General features: G+C 37.9%; 1 protein-coding gene across 5 annotated transcripts in view; it reads right to left on the reverse strand.

Moving 5' to 3' along the window:
* LOC127938964 (transcription factor HIVEP2) overlaps positions 1-19,164 on the reverse strand; it is a 74,588-nt gene that overhangs the window by 36,768 nt on the left and 18,656 nt on the right. For 2 of the 5 annotated variants that reach the window (XM_052535903.1, XM_052535902.1), the window contains exon 3: positions 6,112-6,440. The exons of 2 other annotated variants lie outside the window; for them this stretch is intronic. The gene's annotated coding sequence lies outside the window, so the exon portion shown is untranslated. Of the gene's footprint in view, positions 1-6,111; positions 6,441-12,226; positions 12,751-19,164 lie in introns of those variants that run through there. One more of the 5 variants, XM_052535899.1, reaches the window with a different exon arrangement.

The raw sequence follows: 19,164 nt of genomic DNA on the forward strand, positions 1-19,164 counted from the left end.
ATATCATGTTTGTACCGTGCCTGCATGAGTCACATGTGATACTGGGGAGCCATGAACAGCTAAAAAAGATAGCTATTTGGCTACAGGTTTGCAGATTTCCCTGTGAACCCCTTAAACAATCACCAAATAAAAGCCAAATGAGACTGTAATGATGCAGACCTCATTACAGACCAAATCTACATTGACTGGCATATTGAAACTACAATATTAGTAAATAATAACAACAACAACAAATTTAGAATGTGAGGCATATTGCAGTTTAGTGAGCCAGATATTGATTCAAGGACAGTTTTAACTGATTCAGTAAATTTATTTAGTAAAGGATTCATTCAGATGAATCCATTCAGTACAGATTTTGTGAGCCTTTTTGAATGATTCATTAAAAGGAATCAGTAACTGAATAAAAAATAAGTTATTGACTATACATTGTAAATAAATGATACAGTAAAAAGTACCAAGTCATAAGAGTCATTTGTTATTTATTCAGAATACACTGGTCAAGTTGTATGTTTATGATTCACAAAAGAAAGCCGGGTCATAAAAGTCATATGTTTGTAAATCGGACAACAATTGATATGCTGTATGAATGTGATTCACTAAAAATAACCACATCACAAGAATTGTTTATGTGTGAATCGCCCTACACTTTGCAAGCAGAATAGAAAAAAGTGTTTTCTTGTTAATTTTTTTAGTACATTTTATTTTTATCTCATCACATTTAATTCAAGCAGTAAACTCAAATTCACTACTCCGGTTTCTCATTTTTTGCATAACTTTCAATTCAACACAGAGTCATTCTAAAAGCTAAAAACTATTGTCTCACAAAAAACAATGCCTATGCAAAGACACAAATAAAATGCTCCAGTCTGAACGGCCATTGCAATTTCAACAAGCCTTTTCTACCTTCTGATTTCGATCTTAAAAACACGTCTGCCATATTCAAACAACTCGAACATTCATTTCACCTGACAGACAAGAAACCCTTTTTTCAGTTTTCCGTGCACAGGAAGATGTAACTGTGGATGAGAAGAAAGTACAGTTGATGTCATAAGCTGACTCTCAAGGGGAAAGCCCTGTCTTACAGAATCAGATCCAGACAATGAAGTTCTTACTTCAGCCCTCTGTCCTGAAGTGTGGGGCAAATAACAAAGAAAGACGAAAAGAGGGATGAGCCTACAAAATCCCGAGTTATGAGTGTGTTGCGTAACACCCAGGATGCCCTGTTTTGTGTCTCTGACAATGCAGACCTCCTCGCAGATGGAGGGGATGAGGTGACACTGAGGTCCACCGCCTAACTCTGTTGAGAACCTTGCGGTGAACTCTGGCAGCGTTTGCATGAGTTACATAACAGATGCTGTGCTGTCTCGCTGGGGTGGAGGAGTATACAAACTGCACTGTGTGTGTGTGTCAGAGGGTGGAGGGGTACACTAGCTTCTCTGTTAAGAGTCTGAGGTCACTGCTGGCCCCCATCACAAACAAGTCCTCATCATCTGGCCTTGAGCGGGAACGCACACATGAGGCCTCTTGAATGTTTAAGTGTGTACTGTACGTTTGCTGTTTGTGTACATCTCCTAAGGGTGTGTACGGATCCCAGGAGGGCTTGTTTGTACGTGTGTATTTACATTTATCCCTGGAGACACATTAGACTAGGGGTAAGAGAAATAAATAAACACAAACAAACCGCATAGGCAAATCATGGCCGTTTTCTATATTTTCTTTCTTAATGAAGCCAAAACGGATAGGCTATCTTGCAGCTTATGTCTAACTGCCTCACTATATTTACATGTGCTGTTATAATCGAGCTACAGATTCTATTAAACTGTCCAAGAATACTTGCATAATTGAATATTTGAAAGATTAAATTCATATTGCGTGTCATCTCCGTCGGTAGCCCAATGTCTTACGATTATCATAAATACATGCTGGACAAAGCCGAGCTACAACTACATTATCTAGGGCTGTTAGTTCGCCTTGGAAAAGCTGGAATGGTCTATCAAAAATAAAAATAATTTAATAAAAACAAATATATATATATATATATATATATATAAATTTATTTTATCTTAATTAATAATAATAAACAAACAATAATATCAATATTTGTAAATGCTGCAAGTGAGTTACAATACAAAAAGTATAATAATTGCAAGATTTGCTACATGTAAGTGTTAGTGTAGGTTAGTTATTAGTGTAGATAAACTTTAATAGATTAGCAAAATGTAATGTAAAAAATACATGTAAAAAAAATCTAAATGTAAAAAATACAACAAGTGAACATGGACAATTAAATATTTAAAAATGCCAGATATTTATAAATTACTAGTTATAGTCTGTCTAATGTTTATTTTAGGTTCAGTTTCATTAACTTTCTTAGTAAGCACGCAGTCAGTAATATTTGCCACCCAGGAACTCAAAACTGCTAAAGCCATCTAGCTAAATATAGTTCTGCTGTAAATATAGAACGGAACAGTCAAAGAATTTGGAATCTGTCACATTAACCAAACCTGTTACCTGTTTCACGTCATTGACACACAGTTTGAGATGAATATATTGCAGAAAGGACACCTAAAGGCTACGTAACTTATGATGCTTTCCGAAAATGATCTGAGAGCTGCTAAATGAGCCACATCACAGCTGCACCTGACTAACACATGTTGCTATAATCTGAAAGTAGCTCAGGATAAATTTAGAACAGAACAAACAAATAATACCAAAAATGGGTTGTTACCCTTCTGAAGCAAAACCAAGCTGATCCCATTTTAGCCCAGATTAGCCATTCATCGACTTTCTATCGCGGAGTTGTACTGTAGTGAAATGCAACTACGTCAAATCTGTTCAAGGATCTCGGACGTAGACGTCACACATTCTGAGTGTGTTAATACGGATTTCAAAGAAAAAAGCCCCGATACCATTGTTACTGTGTAAAATAGACAGCTAAATGAATTCAAGGCACGACCATGTATTTGCTGAATAAGCCTGATTCAATATCCACTGCACTGCATATGAACTGTGAATTTATATATATATATATATATGACACAGATCATACAAGCATATGACTTCTAGAAGGTCCAGTACTTGTAGAAGAGCCATTTTGGATTGTGTTGCCTACAGGACATGATTTTGTGGTATCGTTCTTGTCAAAATATGTTCTAACAACCATAAATCCACCCATTTCAAGCACTAACAACGAAATAACATTCAAACCGAAGTCTGGCTTAGAAACCCTTTGTCCGCCCTGCATATTATGCAACCAATCCTCTTCCATGACACATTAGAAATGTATCAACAGTTCCTTTTTGATTTTCCATCACCAAAAACACTTAACCCGTGTTTAATTACTTTTGGAACAACAAACGCTGAGCAAATGACTGCCTGACCTGCCAGCTCATGAGGACACGCATTATGTCCTGTTGCATTGCATGAGGGGAAACGGAGCATGGCAGCTTTTTATATTACTATTAAACGAGCCATGAAGGGGCCACACTAAGTTGTCTCGGAAAGAGGCCCCCCCAGTCAGGAATGTAGTGGCTGTGCCTCCCAGGGCATCTGCGCGCTGGAGCCACCTCACCGGAGGAATTTCCAGCGTTCTTATAAAACTGATAATGGGATGTGTATCAGCAGGAGTGGAAAATCAGAGGTGCGTTACGAGGTTTTCCACATTCCTCCCTCTCCATGGGCCAGACATGTGTGCCCTTGTATATGCTGGAGCCTGAGTGTGTGATGATCTCTCAGTGTGTTTATGTCTACCTGCTGATGGGATATCCCCACAGGCAGTCCACTTGTGTTGTTTAACACCGACAGTGTTTGTTTGAATACCTGCAATACTTACAATCGATGTGGAATGCCATAAGGCATTTTATGCAAACATGCAGATTGAATCAAGTCTAGACATTATATATATATATATATATATATATATATATATATATATATATATATATATATATATATATATATATATATATATATATATATAAAAGGTTGGGGTCAGTAAGATTTAAAAAAATAAATTTTTAAATAAGGTCTCTTTATGCTCACTGAGGCTGTATTTATTTGATTAAAAAGATTGTGAAATATTATTACAATATAAAATACCTGTTTTCTGTTTTAATATATTTTTTTTTTTATTATGTCATGGCAAAGCTGAATTTTCAGCCTCCATTAGTCCAGTCTTCAGCTTCCCACAAATCATCAGAAATCACTCACACACATTTCTTCTTATTATTTTTTATAATTGTAATGTCGAAAATATTTTTCGTGGAAACCGTGATACATTTCACAACTGATTGATTGATTGATGAACAGAATGTTCTAAAACATTACAAATGTCTTAATTGCTATTTTTTATCAATTCAATGTGTCCTTGCTGAACTATTAATAATATATAATTTCTTTAAAATATTTACAGACCTCAAACATCTGAATGATAGAGTAAATCAAACTCATGGCTACTGAGGTTTCATTGACTAATGTAACCAATGACTGGCTCTACCAAACTGCAATATTAATACAATCCAATAGCAAAGCCAAAAACTGATACCCCCTTTTCTCTAAGGAAGGCCATTTTTGCTTCCAACCTGGACAGCTTCGGCCATCTCCATGGTTGATAAATGTAGACAGAAACAAAATAAAGATCTAGTTTCTCTCACTGCTGAACGGCTTCCTGCTCAGCCTTTGTTTGGTGTGACTGTACGCCGATGGATGAGTAGCAGACTCCTCTCCTCCGTATCACAGAGAGATCTCCCATAACTGAAATTGAGAAACGAATGATCTGAACCACTCTCAGCACAGTGGGCATATGAGGATCGGCCCTCTCCATTACAGACTTTCACAACAATTTTGTTCCAACAATGTTCCTTTTCCTGAGATAAGTTTAAGGGAGTTCTAATGTTGTCATTTCATGCAATTTATCTTAATGCAGTAGCTTGGGACAAAAGCTGATGGCTAGATATGGATTACATAAATATGTGAATATTTTTTGTTTAACTACATGACAAACAACATGCAATGTGTGATTTAACTTCTGGCTTCAGACTAAGCATGCAATTATCCATAACCTACACAAAAAAGTTAATATTTTTTATTACATTACATTGTATTCATATTATTTTATTTCATTTAATTTTATTTAACACTACCATTCCAACGTTTAGGGTCACTACAGTTTTTATTATTACTTTATAAAATTAATAAAATAATACATAATTTAGCAAAGGACTGATTGAAATGGTAATTAAATTGAAAAATTAATTAATGTCACCACAGGAATAAATTACTTTTTTTTTAAATAGAAGAGTTATTTTAAAATTACATAATATTTGACAATATTACTGTATTTGTAATCAAATAAAAAAAAAATCTTATAGACCCATTTTGTGTAGTACCTGAGAAGAAGGGTTTACTTAATTGAGAAGTATTTACTGTAAATAAAATAACTAGTATATTCATAGAACATTATGATATTTTAGTGGTATCAGCTACTGAAATTCTGTTATCAGAAAAATCCTAGTTGATGCTGAAAACTGGTAAAAATAAATAAATAAATAAAAATCTCCATATTCAGACATTAAACATTGATGCTTACCAAGGGCAGAGGTCAAAAGGCAGTGATGTTAAACCATAAACAGCCAAGCTATAATGTTCATAGATAAGTGTCACTGCCCACAGCAGTATGTAGTCAGATCTGTGTCGCGCTGTAATGAGGGCTGCAATGCTAGCGGCAGTTTTTCTATTTCCTTCCCTCTGTCCTCCTACTTACTTACACACTCCTGTCTCTCCATCTACACACATAACATGTACCCCACGGCAGCATTAACAAAATCCTGTGGTTTTTAAATAGAGCAGCACAATCTCAGTCACAGCAACCCACTGCTGCTGCTTCTCCATCTGCCTGCAGATTTTTGTTTTCCCATTTCCTTCCATTTCTTTTCTGTCTATTCTTTCCCTCTGACTCAAGTCATGGCTCCTTCCATTCACAGACTAAAAATATAAGTGAGGCCCTCACCTTGCCTCGGTGTCAGCGCGTCAGAGTGTCAGTGGGCTGAATAAAAGTCAGCTGCTCTCTTCTCTTTAGTGGCTGAAGATTCAGGTGGGTTTCATTACACTAACCTCTCTCTTTCTCCATTAATCTGCTTCTTTCCTGTTCTGAAACCCTCTGCATGATTCCCATTTCAAATGCCACACACCGTTTCCCCTAGGGCACAGGGATCTCTGTGTCTGACAGATAAAGAAAGATGATGCATTACCAACAGCCTCCTCTAACATCATTCTTTTTTATCAGTTTTAATGTTTAAAGTGTGTGTTGCAGTAATAAATAGCTATGGTGAAGTGTTTAGCATGAAAACACATGTTCCATATATATTTAGTTGTGGTGCTCCTGTGGGAAATGAAGGTTTCAATCTGGTCTGTGCCCAGTTTTCTGTTCTCTCCCTGTTTCCCTAAAATAAAAAATAAAACTAAATTAAATAATCCAATCATTTTTAAATAACAACTAAAATAATAATTACAAATATTAAATTAAAAATATATATATATTAAAAAAAATGTAAATAAAAGAAATGTTAACTAAAATAAAACAAAAACCCTTTGTTTTTGAAAATTTTGAAAATGTCTATTTTTCTAAGTACTAAAATTATTAAAACTAAAAATGAAATTAATAAAATGTATATAACAAAATAATACTAATAAATTATATTATATTAACATATTGAATAAAACAACAAAATGACTACATCTTTAACAAAAATAAAAAGTAAATACAAAAATAAAAACTAAAACTAAATATTAATAGTCTACATATTAAGATACCATAGTAATGATACTAAAATAATACTAATAAGCAACAAAAATACATCACATGTTTGGGACCAGCCTCATTTTCTACAAAATCCCTCCACAAAAGGTTTTGGGATTTTATTGAAACGATTGCCTATAAAATCTTGAATCCAGCATGGAGTGACTCATATGCTAGCTGATATGTTTTATAGGGTACAGTCCACCAGCCTGGTGTGTGAAACGCCAGATTTTTTCAACATTAATAATGGAGGCCACAGACTCTCCGTGAGCAGAGGGAGTCTGGGTGAGAAAAAGAGAAGAGAAAAAAAATTCTGATCTATCTGACAGGGCTGTTTGGAAAAAGAAGAGATTAAAAAAAAAAGAAACTTATTTTTAAAAAGCATATGACGCTCAACTTCAAATTTTTACCCTCAAACCATGCCGTAAAGGTAAGTTCAGACAAGGTTTTCGGATAAATTTATGCCCATGCAATAAAAGTCTGTAAATATGTGTTATTAAACGTCAAATCTGTACGTGGGATAGATCTAAACCGTAAATTGCTTTTATGTGAATCTCGATCGTAGCAAACTGATTTTCTGGCGTGAAAGCTGCCAGGAATGTGGTTGATTCAGGCCAGTGGAGACAGGTGGTCTCACCTATGATTCCATGGAACAAATCCACCATTTTCCTGGCTGTTCTCAAGTTTCTCTCAACGTCTCTCACCTTTTCTCGAATTAAAGAAATGCGAGAAGCTTCACCTGAGCAAAGGAAAAGTCTATTTGTGCGTCTTTCATCAGACAGTCTCTCGCTGTTATCTTTTCATCCTTTCAGGCTGAGAATGTCATGAGTCTCGCTCTCTTTTTCTCTCCATATGATGTCTTAGCTGACCCTAGGCCTGGGCTAATGTCAGTGGGCCATCTGTGATAGGAACCCTAGGGCCCAAGTGGCTGCCTGCCCACTTCCTGAGTTCAGCCCACACACTGGGCCTGGCCAATGCTATGGCTGCACACACATACAGTATGATGCAGGCAAATACATACAGACACAAATAACGCTGCTGGCGATGCACAGTACACATGCAAACACTGAAATCTACATCAACCTGCTAAAGTCAAGGGGTTAGCATGCATTAACTTTCTGCCCACTATCTGCTGCTTTGCTTGTGTTCAAATATGCATTGCATTTCAAGTCGTAAACAGCATAAATAACAACTATACAGTCATCTAGGTCAAATTTAAAAACCAATCATGATTTTAAACCTCAACACTGAGTCCTGTCTCTTCCACCTTTTCGCTCTCGCTGAAGTGTGAGTCACAGAGTGCTTGCCCATTTGGCTCAGGTTGGGTATCCAGGTCTCACAGTTTGCTACAGATCTGGCATTGGCCAGGACCGAACATAAGGTATGGAGAGCTTTGCCCAGTCGGAGCTCAAGCCACAGACACAGAGAGGGGACGCAGTAAGGGTCTGTCCAACCTCCATCCACACACCTCCACACTCTTCTGGCACTCGGATCAGTGACATTTGCGTCACAAAGCACAGCTAGAGTTGGTTTTGAATGAAAGCTTAAACATTCATTATGAAAACCTGGCCATCCTGTTTTCGATAAGACCCGAATTTTCACTGAATTTACTCATTTGTGGTTTTGAATGACAGCAACTGTACATTTCAGCAAATATTTTTTTGGCTTTAATTACTGAAAGCAATTAAAAGAATATTAAATGGTGTGTGTGTGTGTGTATGTATACATATATATAAGCAAACAAAAATGTATGAGCCATGTCTTTTAGCTGTACAAAATATAAATAGACATATTTGTACATATAAAATCTGATTTCATATTTTCATATTATATTACATTATATCAATGTAGCTATAGTACAAAATATAATATATAAAAAAATTAATTTGAAAAGATGTTTTCTGTTCTCACTAAAATACTAAAGGAAATGAAAGAACAATATGGGAGATGAACTGAAAAAATATGAATCCAAAAGGAATTATTAAGAAAAGTATTAAAATGACAGTGGCTACTGACACTGATTACTGAAAGTTTTAGTGAAAATAAAAAAAGGTGTTTTAAATGGGCATTGGCTTTTCAGTTACTATAATATAGTATAATATATTATAATATAATATAATATAATATACTGTTTTCACCTGCAGTTTTTTAATATTTTCTCAATGTAATGTATTAAAGAAAAGAAAAGAAAAGAAAAACAGGACAATGAAAGGAATAATATAAATGCACTAAAAACAGAAACTGACCAAATTGAAATTTTATTATACAGTATTGAAGAGGAAGCAGACATCCGCATAATTAATTCATAGAATAGCCACATTTACTTACACAAAGGTCAGAGAAGTTAATAGGGGCAGAATGGCAGTCGTGTCACCATGGACACGCTGCCTCTCTCCTGTGCATCTCTCTAATGCCGCTCAGGAAGCAGCCTTGACTTTTAACCCGCACTGATGGTCACTATAGAATCATTCAAGAGTGCAGATGTCAGGAGCCAACAAAATGGGAAGATATTTCATTGCTATATGTCAACACATGCTAAAAAATGGACCTCTGTGTCAGCAGAGAAAAAAAGCTAATTGTGCAGGAGGAGCAGGTATGGATGTGGTATTGTCTCTTTCACTCCTCTTCAACAGAAGGAGGACCGCTGTGGCTCAAGGCCACAGAAGATCATTCAGGGGTGCAGGTGACCTCCTCCTGCCATCTGTACGCTGTGCTTCTCCATTCATTTCAGATTTTTTTTTGTCTCTAAATGGAGCTGTCTTCAGTTTAGGCATTGAATGGTGGAATTCATCATCAAAACGCCATTTTCTATACTTCTAAGGAATCAGGTCCTTAACTGTAAATGGTTGATTCTAACCAGCATGTGAAGATGCATAACATCCATTTCTGTCTGGAAAGGGATGAAAATGTGTCATGATTAGAAGGAAAATGCATACTAATGAGTCGCGAGCCTTTCGGCGGAGAAACGGTTTCATTAAAGTAAACTGTGAAAAGAGGAAGTGTACAAAGACAGCAAAAGCAGAAACACTGTGTTTTTGACACACAAAAGAAGACAAGGTCATGAATGAGGAGCCGTTCCGCTATACTCTTCAAAGACTGAAAGAATCTTGATGGTTGGTCAGTTATGTATCTAGCATTTTTATGGTTTTAAAGGAATAGTTCACTTTCACTCATAATTGATTTTTTCTTCAGTGAAATAAAAAAGAAGAACTTTGATTAATGTACTGGACGCTTTTTTCATTGCAGTCTGGAGCTTTTAAAGTCCAGACAAAAAGCATATAGTATAAGCACCAAATAACAGTTCCTGTGGCTCTGTGGTATAGTTTTGTGTTAGCAGCGCAAAATTTTTGTGGGTTCAATCCCCAGGGAACACACATACTGGTAAAAAAGATGTGTTGCCTCAATGCACTATAAGTCGCTTTGGATAAAAGTGTTCGCTAAATGCATAAATGTAAATAAGCATTATTAAAGTGGTCTATATGACTTCTGCACTATATTCCAGGTCCTAAATAGTGAATCTGAGGCATCTGACCAAAATTTAAGTTGTTATCTGGCTTAGCTCAGCTTTGGCAATTCTTGGGTAAGTAGTAATGTATTAAACAATCAATGTTTTTGGCTTTAACTAGAACTTTTAATGGAAATAAAGCTGAAATCTAAATATTAAATGAAAAACTGAAAATAAAGAGCTCAGTGTTAACTAGTCAACAAACTGAAATAAGTTTAAACTTAAGTACAAACTGAAATAATTTTCACAAACCGAAATAAGAAATAAATTGAAGCAAAATAGAAATATAAAAAATATATAAAATGCACGCAAAATTTAAATATATATATATATATATATATATATAATCATATTAAAAACATGATATTAAATTAATGTCTCCCTTTGTGTTGCAGAAGAAAAACAAAAGTCCTACAGTTTGGAATTACATGAGGGTGAGTAAATGTTGAAAAAATCCTTTCAATTCTTTTAAAGTTAAACACTAAATTGGGAAAACAAAAACAGGAGATCACTTCCAGACACTTCGGGGAGCAGGGATCTCTATATGTATGACACATACAAACAAATCCAGCAAAACAGGACTTTGGGCTAATCAAATAATGGCAAGTAGAAAACAAACAGTAAAGAATGCCATGCCCAAACCTGGACACAATTACTTCCTGTCCCACCACCAAGACAGAGCAATTAATGAAGCGGGGTCTGTACCTAATTGTTGTGCACGAGGGTCTGTTGTAATCCCGTGAGTGCAGCAGTTACTCTCGGGCAGACACTCTGATCAGTAACTGCTTTCTATCACACCGACGGGTCAAAAGGATCCGTGGTGGTAGGCTCCACTGACACACTTTAAATGTTCAGAGCCCAAGGGGAAAAAAACGTAAACTCCAAACAATGATCTGTCCAAAGGAAACTATTGATATTTCTCAACACACATCAAATGAGGCATTTCCTGACCCTGTCACAGAGACACCTCTCCAAACTACAGTAAAGCAGATGAATCCGGAAGGTGAAGTATTTGTGAATGGAAAATGCAGCACACTTGGCAGGGAGGACCATTCCACTGCAATCAGATGGATGTGTTCCAATTCTTTCACTCTACACAAGCAGACATACAACAAGAAAACGAGGAGGATGTGCTCTCCTGACCTGCATCTCAAGGTCGCTGTAAACATTCAGCATTTCTGAATGGAACTGGGTTGGTACGTTCATATAAGTTTGAGTTTTACACAAAATAAATTGTTGCATCTTTAAACTGGTGATTTTTAACTAGAACTGGGATATATGCATCCATGACATTCACCTCGTGTTCCCTGCATTATTGCCAGAGCCTTCTCTCACATAATGAATTGTGCCATGCTGATAAGGCAGACAGCTGTGGGGGGGGGGGGTAGCATATCGGGAGACAGACGAGAAGCACTGTGCAAAAAAGCATTTTTTAATAATTCCCAGTGCAACTGATGGATGACGTGAGGCACGTGAACCCGACGGGAATTTGGCGGGGGGATGTGAGGGGTGTCCCGCGACTGAGAAGGGAACTGACATTCCTCTGCGCACAGACGCAGATCAAAGTCTAACCCCGTAACAACAAGTGCACCGTCAGAAGAGAACAGATGCAGGACAACGGAAAAAGAAAGGGTCATGCACATGAAAAAGATTCCTAACAAAAGCAAGGCTATTTCGCTGTGGTAACGTTACGGCAGCATGCGAGCATTACAGGGAAACAAGCAAGCAGAGACTCTGTCACTGACAGCTTGCTGCAGCCCATGGAGAACAGCTAACACACGCTCCTCGGCTCCCGTGCCTGTCCTCGGAGTCGCATCAGCCCACCGTCAGTTTACAAACACAGGACAACATCTCTCAGAGCAATGCGAGAACATTGGTAGAGACAACTCGAGAACAGCATAAAAAAAATGGATTTGTTAACCAACCTGGCTTCTCAAGGTCCTTGGTCATCCACAACATTCCGCCAATCTCACATTCCCCTTGTCCATTCTAGGAGGTTTAGGAATAAAACGCCAACCAGCCCCAGCCGAAACTCCCATCAATCAGAAGGCTCTCGCTGATAGAGCGTATACTAGGAGACCTACTGATGTAAGCTAGTCACCAGAGAAAATACCCAGTCCTGACGCATATCCAGGAACAAAAATAGCTTTGGGGGCCCTAGAGGGATTATACAACAGACTACTCTGAGAGGTACTTTTGCAGTGCCTGCTCTTCTGGGCTGTTTTGGTGCCTTTTTAAATCTCTAGAGCTCGGAACACAAATACTGCAGATGGGTCAAAGGACTTAACAAAAAAAATAAAAAATTCACAGACAGCCTTCTGAACGCTTGCATGTGCATTTGTGCGTAACACAGCACGGGTCTTATCAGACAGTGCTTTAATTGCAGTCTGGCCTTGGTGCTTTTGACCCTGGGATTGTCCACAGTGTGTGGTTTATAACAACATGGTATCACCACTCACCCCTCCCTCTGCCACCTCCCGCAGGGCTAAAAATAGCTCCCCAGGCTAAATCTTACAAAATCTCTTTATAGATGCGCTTTCACCTATCACTGTCAGCAATGCCCAGACACTGATAATGATACGTTGATACGTTTACCATTAAATTGTGTGTCTGTGTGAGCGTGCGTGCATTTAGGAAGGGTTATTTCACTCTAACAGAACAAATGGTGACATTGGACAGGTGTGCACTGCGACAGTTCCAAAGAGAGAAGATCTTATGGGGGAACCAGGCTGCTGAGCGGAGACTTACGGCCACCCCCTTCACCGCAAAAAAAGATTAATCATAACTTATGCTAATATATTTACTGCCGCCACACTGTCTTGAGTGACAGCAATACAGCCCTTCCGAGGGTCACCTGAATGAGCTGTCGGATCAAGAGTTATGACCACAGCGGACCACAGCTGTCCAGGGAGCATTTACTTTCCCTGTGGAATGACATCAAGCTGTCAGGAGTCACCGTGTTAACGACCATCACGGTTATCCCAAAGATGAATCCGTTTATCACATCTGCAAGCTAAACATACACAGCTATTCAGCGGACTCCTGCCCTTACCGCAAAATCCAATTTACGCAACTACATATATTTGACCAGGTGTGACCTCTGGAGAGCGACTCGTGATTAACCGAGAATCTGGCCAACTGGTAGCCAGGATCCCCTATGACATCGCCCAATCAGAGACATGGAAAATAAAAAAACACTATAAGTACCCAAACCGGTTCCTTGGGTGTTCTCTCTCACTGTCTGAGCAAGTCTCTCTGTAAACAACTCTGCTGGTTAAACCACCGATAGATCTCCAACAGGGCATCACATTAAAATGTGTTGGATTATTTGCTCTGCTAATTAAACTACATGGATTATTCTTTAATTGGAGTAGCAAATGAGATGCATACATTTGGCAAAGTCCTTGTTATTTTTAAAATAGGCTTTATAGATGTGCATTTAAAAACAAGTTTATCACCCAATATCAAGAAAAATAGAAACACATTTATCAAAACGTATACTACTGTTCAAAAATTTGGGGTTGGAAAGAAAAAAACTTTTCAAAGATAGTGTATGTTTTTAAATGTATTATTATTATTATCTTGCTTTCAAATCCAGTATTAAAAAGATATGATTTTCCATCCCAAATGAAAAATGCCCCATATTGCAAAAGCGTGTTGTACAGGTGGAAAGGGATTTCCAGATATTGATATGTTTTCTGTAAGATAAGGTGGTATTCGCCATTATAAAGGAGGACATCTGCTAACTGTGGAGAAATAAAGAGCAGGCTTCATGCATCTTCCAATGTTTTGTTGCACAATTTAATTATTAATCTGATACCTGTGGCCATATGCATGCAAGCATACAAAGGTACACAAATTCCTACTAATACTAAATGCAGTAACACATAATAGTGCATTTCCTGCTAAACTAGGCAGTTAAAGCTTCATTAATATTTAACTGCTCAGAATGTGATTGCCCTTCATCTAAAAATGGCGTCAGTCCACATTTTGCCTACATGTAGGTGTCCCTCAACCCAAGTCACTGGTGACGAGGCAATGTGCTGAATGTGTGAGCAAATAAAGAAATGGTATTCATGCAGACAGGTACAGGCCTGTCTTGTTCACTGTAATGGTCAGAGAAATGGTCTAGGACATAATCTAGGGCAGGATGGACGTCTGGCTGTTTCTTTGCATCATCCTTAGTAAGTAAGGGACTAAGGGACAATCGGACAGGAACAAGATTTTAGCTGGCATTAGTGCTGATTGAAAAAGTTTAATGGCTGAGGTGAGGCTCTGGACCTTTGGCGAGCTGTGAGCACTCCTCTAATCAGCAGGCCGTGATGATGGGAGGGACTCGAGGGAAATGAAGGATCCTCCCATCTCCACAGTATCCTCAGCTGGGATTTGCCTTTATTTTCCCCTTCTCATCTCTTTGATGCTAATGACACATCTATTGCACAGACTACCTTGAGAAGTGACCTCACTGTCCTACTGGCACGGTTGTGAGATTCCTGTGACTATCCCAAACCTTTGAACTTTGTGACACTGATGTATTGCAACTGAACAGTCATGGTATTATTCATTAGGGGAATCATTACTACATCAGCAACCACTGAGAAGTCAGTGAAGTTAGACGTGTTGTGAAACAAGATGTTGTAACAGGATTTGTCAACCTTCATTTCTTGCATATTTGTCATGTTTAAATTCTAAGTTCAGGTGGATCTATTCCAAACTGTGTCATAGGCAGATCATTATGTCAATCAGCTGGCACCGCAAGCCATTTCATTAACTAATCATCAATTAGTTTTATTGTTTATAATTTTTTTTTTTTTTTTACAGACCCAGTGATTTAATTAGGAAGTTGAACTCCTTCAGTATACATTTAACGTACCTATAATTAATATTAAAGTAATGCTGAAAGTTTTGCTTTTCCATACAGTAGTACAAGAAAGACAACTTCTGATATCTGTATCAAAGCGGGTTCATAATAATACTTAATAACTAAATGTTTCTCTGTAACAATGCATCATTCAACTGCCAGCATTGTCTTTAAATATATTTGTGGTGCTGTAATGAAAAAAAAAAAGAAAAGAAAACGGAAATGAGGGATGTTTTGTTTCCATGCAATGGTAACAACAGAAGTTCATGCCTCCAGGAACCATCAATCCTCCAGAGTGGGAATTGTCAAGAGCGTGTTCAATTGTATATACTGTAACTAAAAACAGCAGCATAATCAGCAGGGTACATCCTGAAATCACCTCTCCTGAGCCTGCTTTATTTTACCAGACATTCATTCACATTTGCTGGAAGTACTAGGACTGTGAAAAGATGCTAAAATGATGGAAAATCATGCAATAGTGGATAACTAGAGCAGAGAAAATTGGGAGGCAACCTGTGCTGGGTCTCATTTGTAACGCTGCACAGTACTTTCCATCAGATCCCTCAAGCGCATGTGAACAGGGCATAGCCAACTGCTCGAAAACAAGAGCTTATGCACACATAAATGAATCACACAATTAGGGCATGTTAACATGTTAAAAGTACAGAGGGCTTTGCAGATTCAGAAAGCGATTAACCTGAAGATAGTCTGGAACTGAGCCAGCACATCAGAATAACAGCGGTATCCAATTAACACGAAACCTCACGCCTATCGAATACCTACACAGTGTTCCTCCATACAGCAAGTGATAATTTAACTGTAAATACAGAGTGAATGCAATGACAAAATGTATATTTTTTACTACATTATCAGGAATATATAAGAGATATAAATGAAATAAATGTGGCCTTTTATTCAGTGTATACATGGTTATATTTTTAGGCAGATGTTAATAATGGGATAGCCCACATTACTTTTCCTATAAATAAACTACCACATTCCAGGCTCAAGCTTCAAGTCACTTCAGGCCTTGATGAAGCAACCACAAATTCATGTCAGTGTTCCATTTGACCTCTCAACCCCGGCATGACTCGAGCCAGGAGTGATTCTCCTAGGAGGCCCGGTAGGAGTTCAGGGGGGTGCGTGTGTGTAGTCAGACAGGCCATGCGCAAACACTGATGAAAACAGTCACTCAGCAGCCATTCCAAAACAAACAGCCTCTCAAGCGAGGGCTGCACAATTGCTCAGTGGAGTGCGAGGCAGTGGCTTAGACTCTGTGCACCATCGGGGACCTGCTTTCTCCTGTTATGCAACCCAGGAGTATGTTTTCCTATCTGCACCGCTCCCCAGCAGCTGTCTCCAATTTTGCCCTAAGGAAAAATACAGGGGAAAAGAAACCTTGTGGAGCAAATAGAGCATAGTGGAGCATAGTTCCCAGAGCACCTCTCTCAGCAGTCTGTCATTCCGTAGGGTTTAAGTTGCCCCGCTGCACCTGTTGCGTTTAAAGGCAAGGCACTGAGGGGGCAAGGCCACCCCAAATGAGCCCACTTGCATGCAGTGTTGGATTACAAAAATCGCTCAGACAAGCACAACCAATTTTAGCCCTGGCCCTGAGTCAGATCAGCTGGCTGATGTTAGGGATGAACACGGGGGCTTCCCAAACAGAAGACCAATTGCCCTCTGCTTCCCCGAACCAAAACACATTGTGGTGCAGGTGACTCAGCCTCTGCCCAAAGTGAGAACAAGAGTTCTATTAAAGTACAAAGCAAACAGATTTGAGCTTTGTATATGCCGCCTGCCTCTTATTCAGCACCCAGAACCGGAAGTCCACTGGGGCATGGAAAAGACCTTAGATTGGTGGTAATTTAAGAAATTATATTTCTCCAATTCAGAACAATTACTGTGAATGCTGGTATTATTATCCATATGACTGAGAAAAAAAAATCAAATGTTACAACAAATTGCCATTCAACAATAAACAGTCTTATTAATATGAATTCAGTGCTTGCTCTGTTCATCACAAACTTCTAAAATTACAATCCAAAAAAATCGAGAGGGGTAAATTAAATACACCCTTCTGGAAGTGGTTTTGTTTCTGCCTCTATTGACATACTGTTGGTGCAAAAATACAGGGCTATAAATTCTGTGTGGCTGGGATGTGTAATATTTAGAGTTGGCTTGAAATGCATAAATATTTCATGCAATGCATTATGTCATCTATGCTTTGTTATTAAAATTCAAAAGTAAAAAATACAGATACAGTATTTCTTTGTATTTAATTTTATTTATTATTTGCATTCAAATTGAAATTGCAAGTATGCATCATGTTTGCTTTGGTAAGTCAAGTCAATCAGAATACAGGAATTTAAACTGAATTTAAAAGGCGTTCTCAACTCACTTGTGAATGGCTTACAACCCTGCTGTGTGGAAGGTCTAAACTTGGGCCTTGATCCTGGATGAACAGCAGGGCACATTGAACATATTGTTGGTCTCTAAATATATGCTAGGATGTTCCGTGAATGTCCCTGAAGGGCTCTGGAACATTCTCAGTGTAAGAGCATGAGTCATTCATATTCTCTAAATCTACACAACTATGACCTCTGCATTGCAAGAAAAAAAATAACAACACTATTTCTGTTCTTTTAGCTTCAAATATATCACCATGATACCAGTGTAGTTTAAAAAAGTTGTTGAAAACGAAGACCAGTGGACATAAAAAACTGACTGGACAGGTGGTTAAAAATGGTAAAATTCCATTTTCTCCAGTGGGATGATTTATTCCAAGGCTAATGGATTTGTAAGCAGAGAGGTTAGTGTACATGAATAGTTTCCCGAAGAGGATGAATAAATGAATTTCTGTCAATGAGCTGGGCAACAGTATTATCTGTCGCTCTGGAAATGCAATCCACTCACGCAGCGGTGGCCTGGTCACAAGCCCCCCCTCCGAGCACCCCCCAGATGCCACTATCATCTCGGGCCACTGCATCGCAATCAGCTAGCAGCTCAAGAGCATCTGTTTGCTCAAGGAAAACCTCAACATGCCGTGACTTTATTTCCTGCGGTACGAAACAAACACAACCATCAAAATTGCCTTGTAAGACTTTGTGAAGGAATGACTCAGTTGGGTGTATCTGTGTTAACTCATATTACATTACAATATCACGGCCAGGTCATGACACGCTTAACTTTCCAGTTGTAAACTACACAAATGTTCCTCTCCTGAGGGGTTATTATGTTGCAGCGCGTTTCCAGTCAGATATTTGTAAACTGGTGCCATGCCATGAGCTTGTTAACATCTATTGTAAACCTCTCCGCTTTTGGGAAAAGAAATGACTCATTGAGGCTTACAGCAATTACTCCAACAATCAACAAGACCTGTTGGTTTATAAAGAACGTTGTACTAGAAAACATCTTGAATTGATCTCTCATAGAGAGTTTCTGACAAGCTAATCATGCTCAACAAAGAAAAGAAGCCAACTATGCAATGGCTTCAAAAACAGGTTCGCTTTTATGTTAGCAGAAGATCTCAATTACATTAGTAGTTTATCAGTCCATTGTAAGACAATAAAGCAATCTGAAGCAATTTCAGTTTTTCAAGGTTACTTTTTTGCAGGAACATTGCCTCATGATACTGATATTTGTATTTATCTTTGTATTTTGTTATATTTATGTGCTGACAGTGTTCTGTGCTTTAGGCCAGAGGTTTCCAAAGTTTATAGATAGATAGATAGATAGATAGATAGATAGATAGATAGATAGATAGATAGATAGATAGATAGATAGATAGATAGATAGATAGATAGATAGATAGATAGATAGATAGATAGATAGATAGATAGATAGATATTAAATTTTATACAACAGTTCTTTCTGATTCTTAAATCCAGCTAAAAAGTCTCATAACGTTTTATCTTATCTTATCTTATATATATATATATATATATATATATATATATATATATATATATATATATATATATATATATATGTGTGTGTGTGTGT

The sequence above is a fragment of the Carassius gibelio genome, chromosome A20 (genome assembly GCF_023724105.1).
Source record: "Carassius gibelio isolate Cgi1373 ecotype wild population from Czech Republic chromosome A20, carGib1.2-hapl.c, whole genome shotgun sequence".
In the NCBI taxonomy this organism is placed as follows: Eukaryota; Metazoa; Chordata; class Actinopteri; order Cypriniformes; family Cyprinidae; genus Carassius; species Carassius gibelio.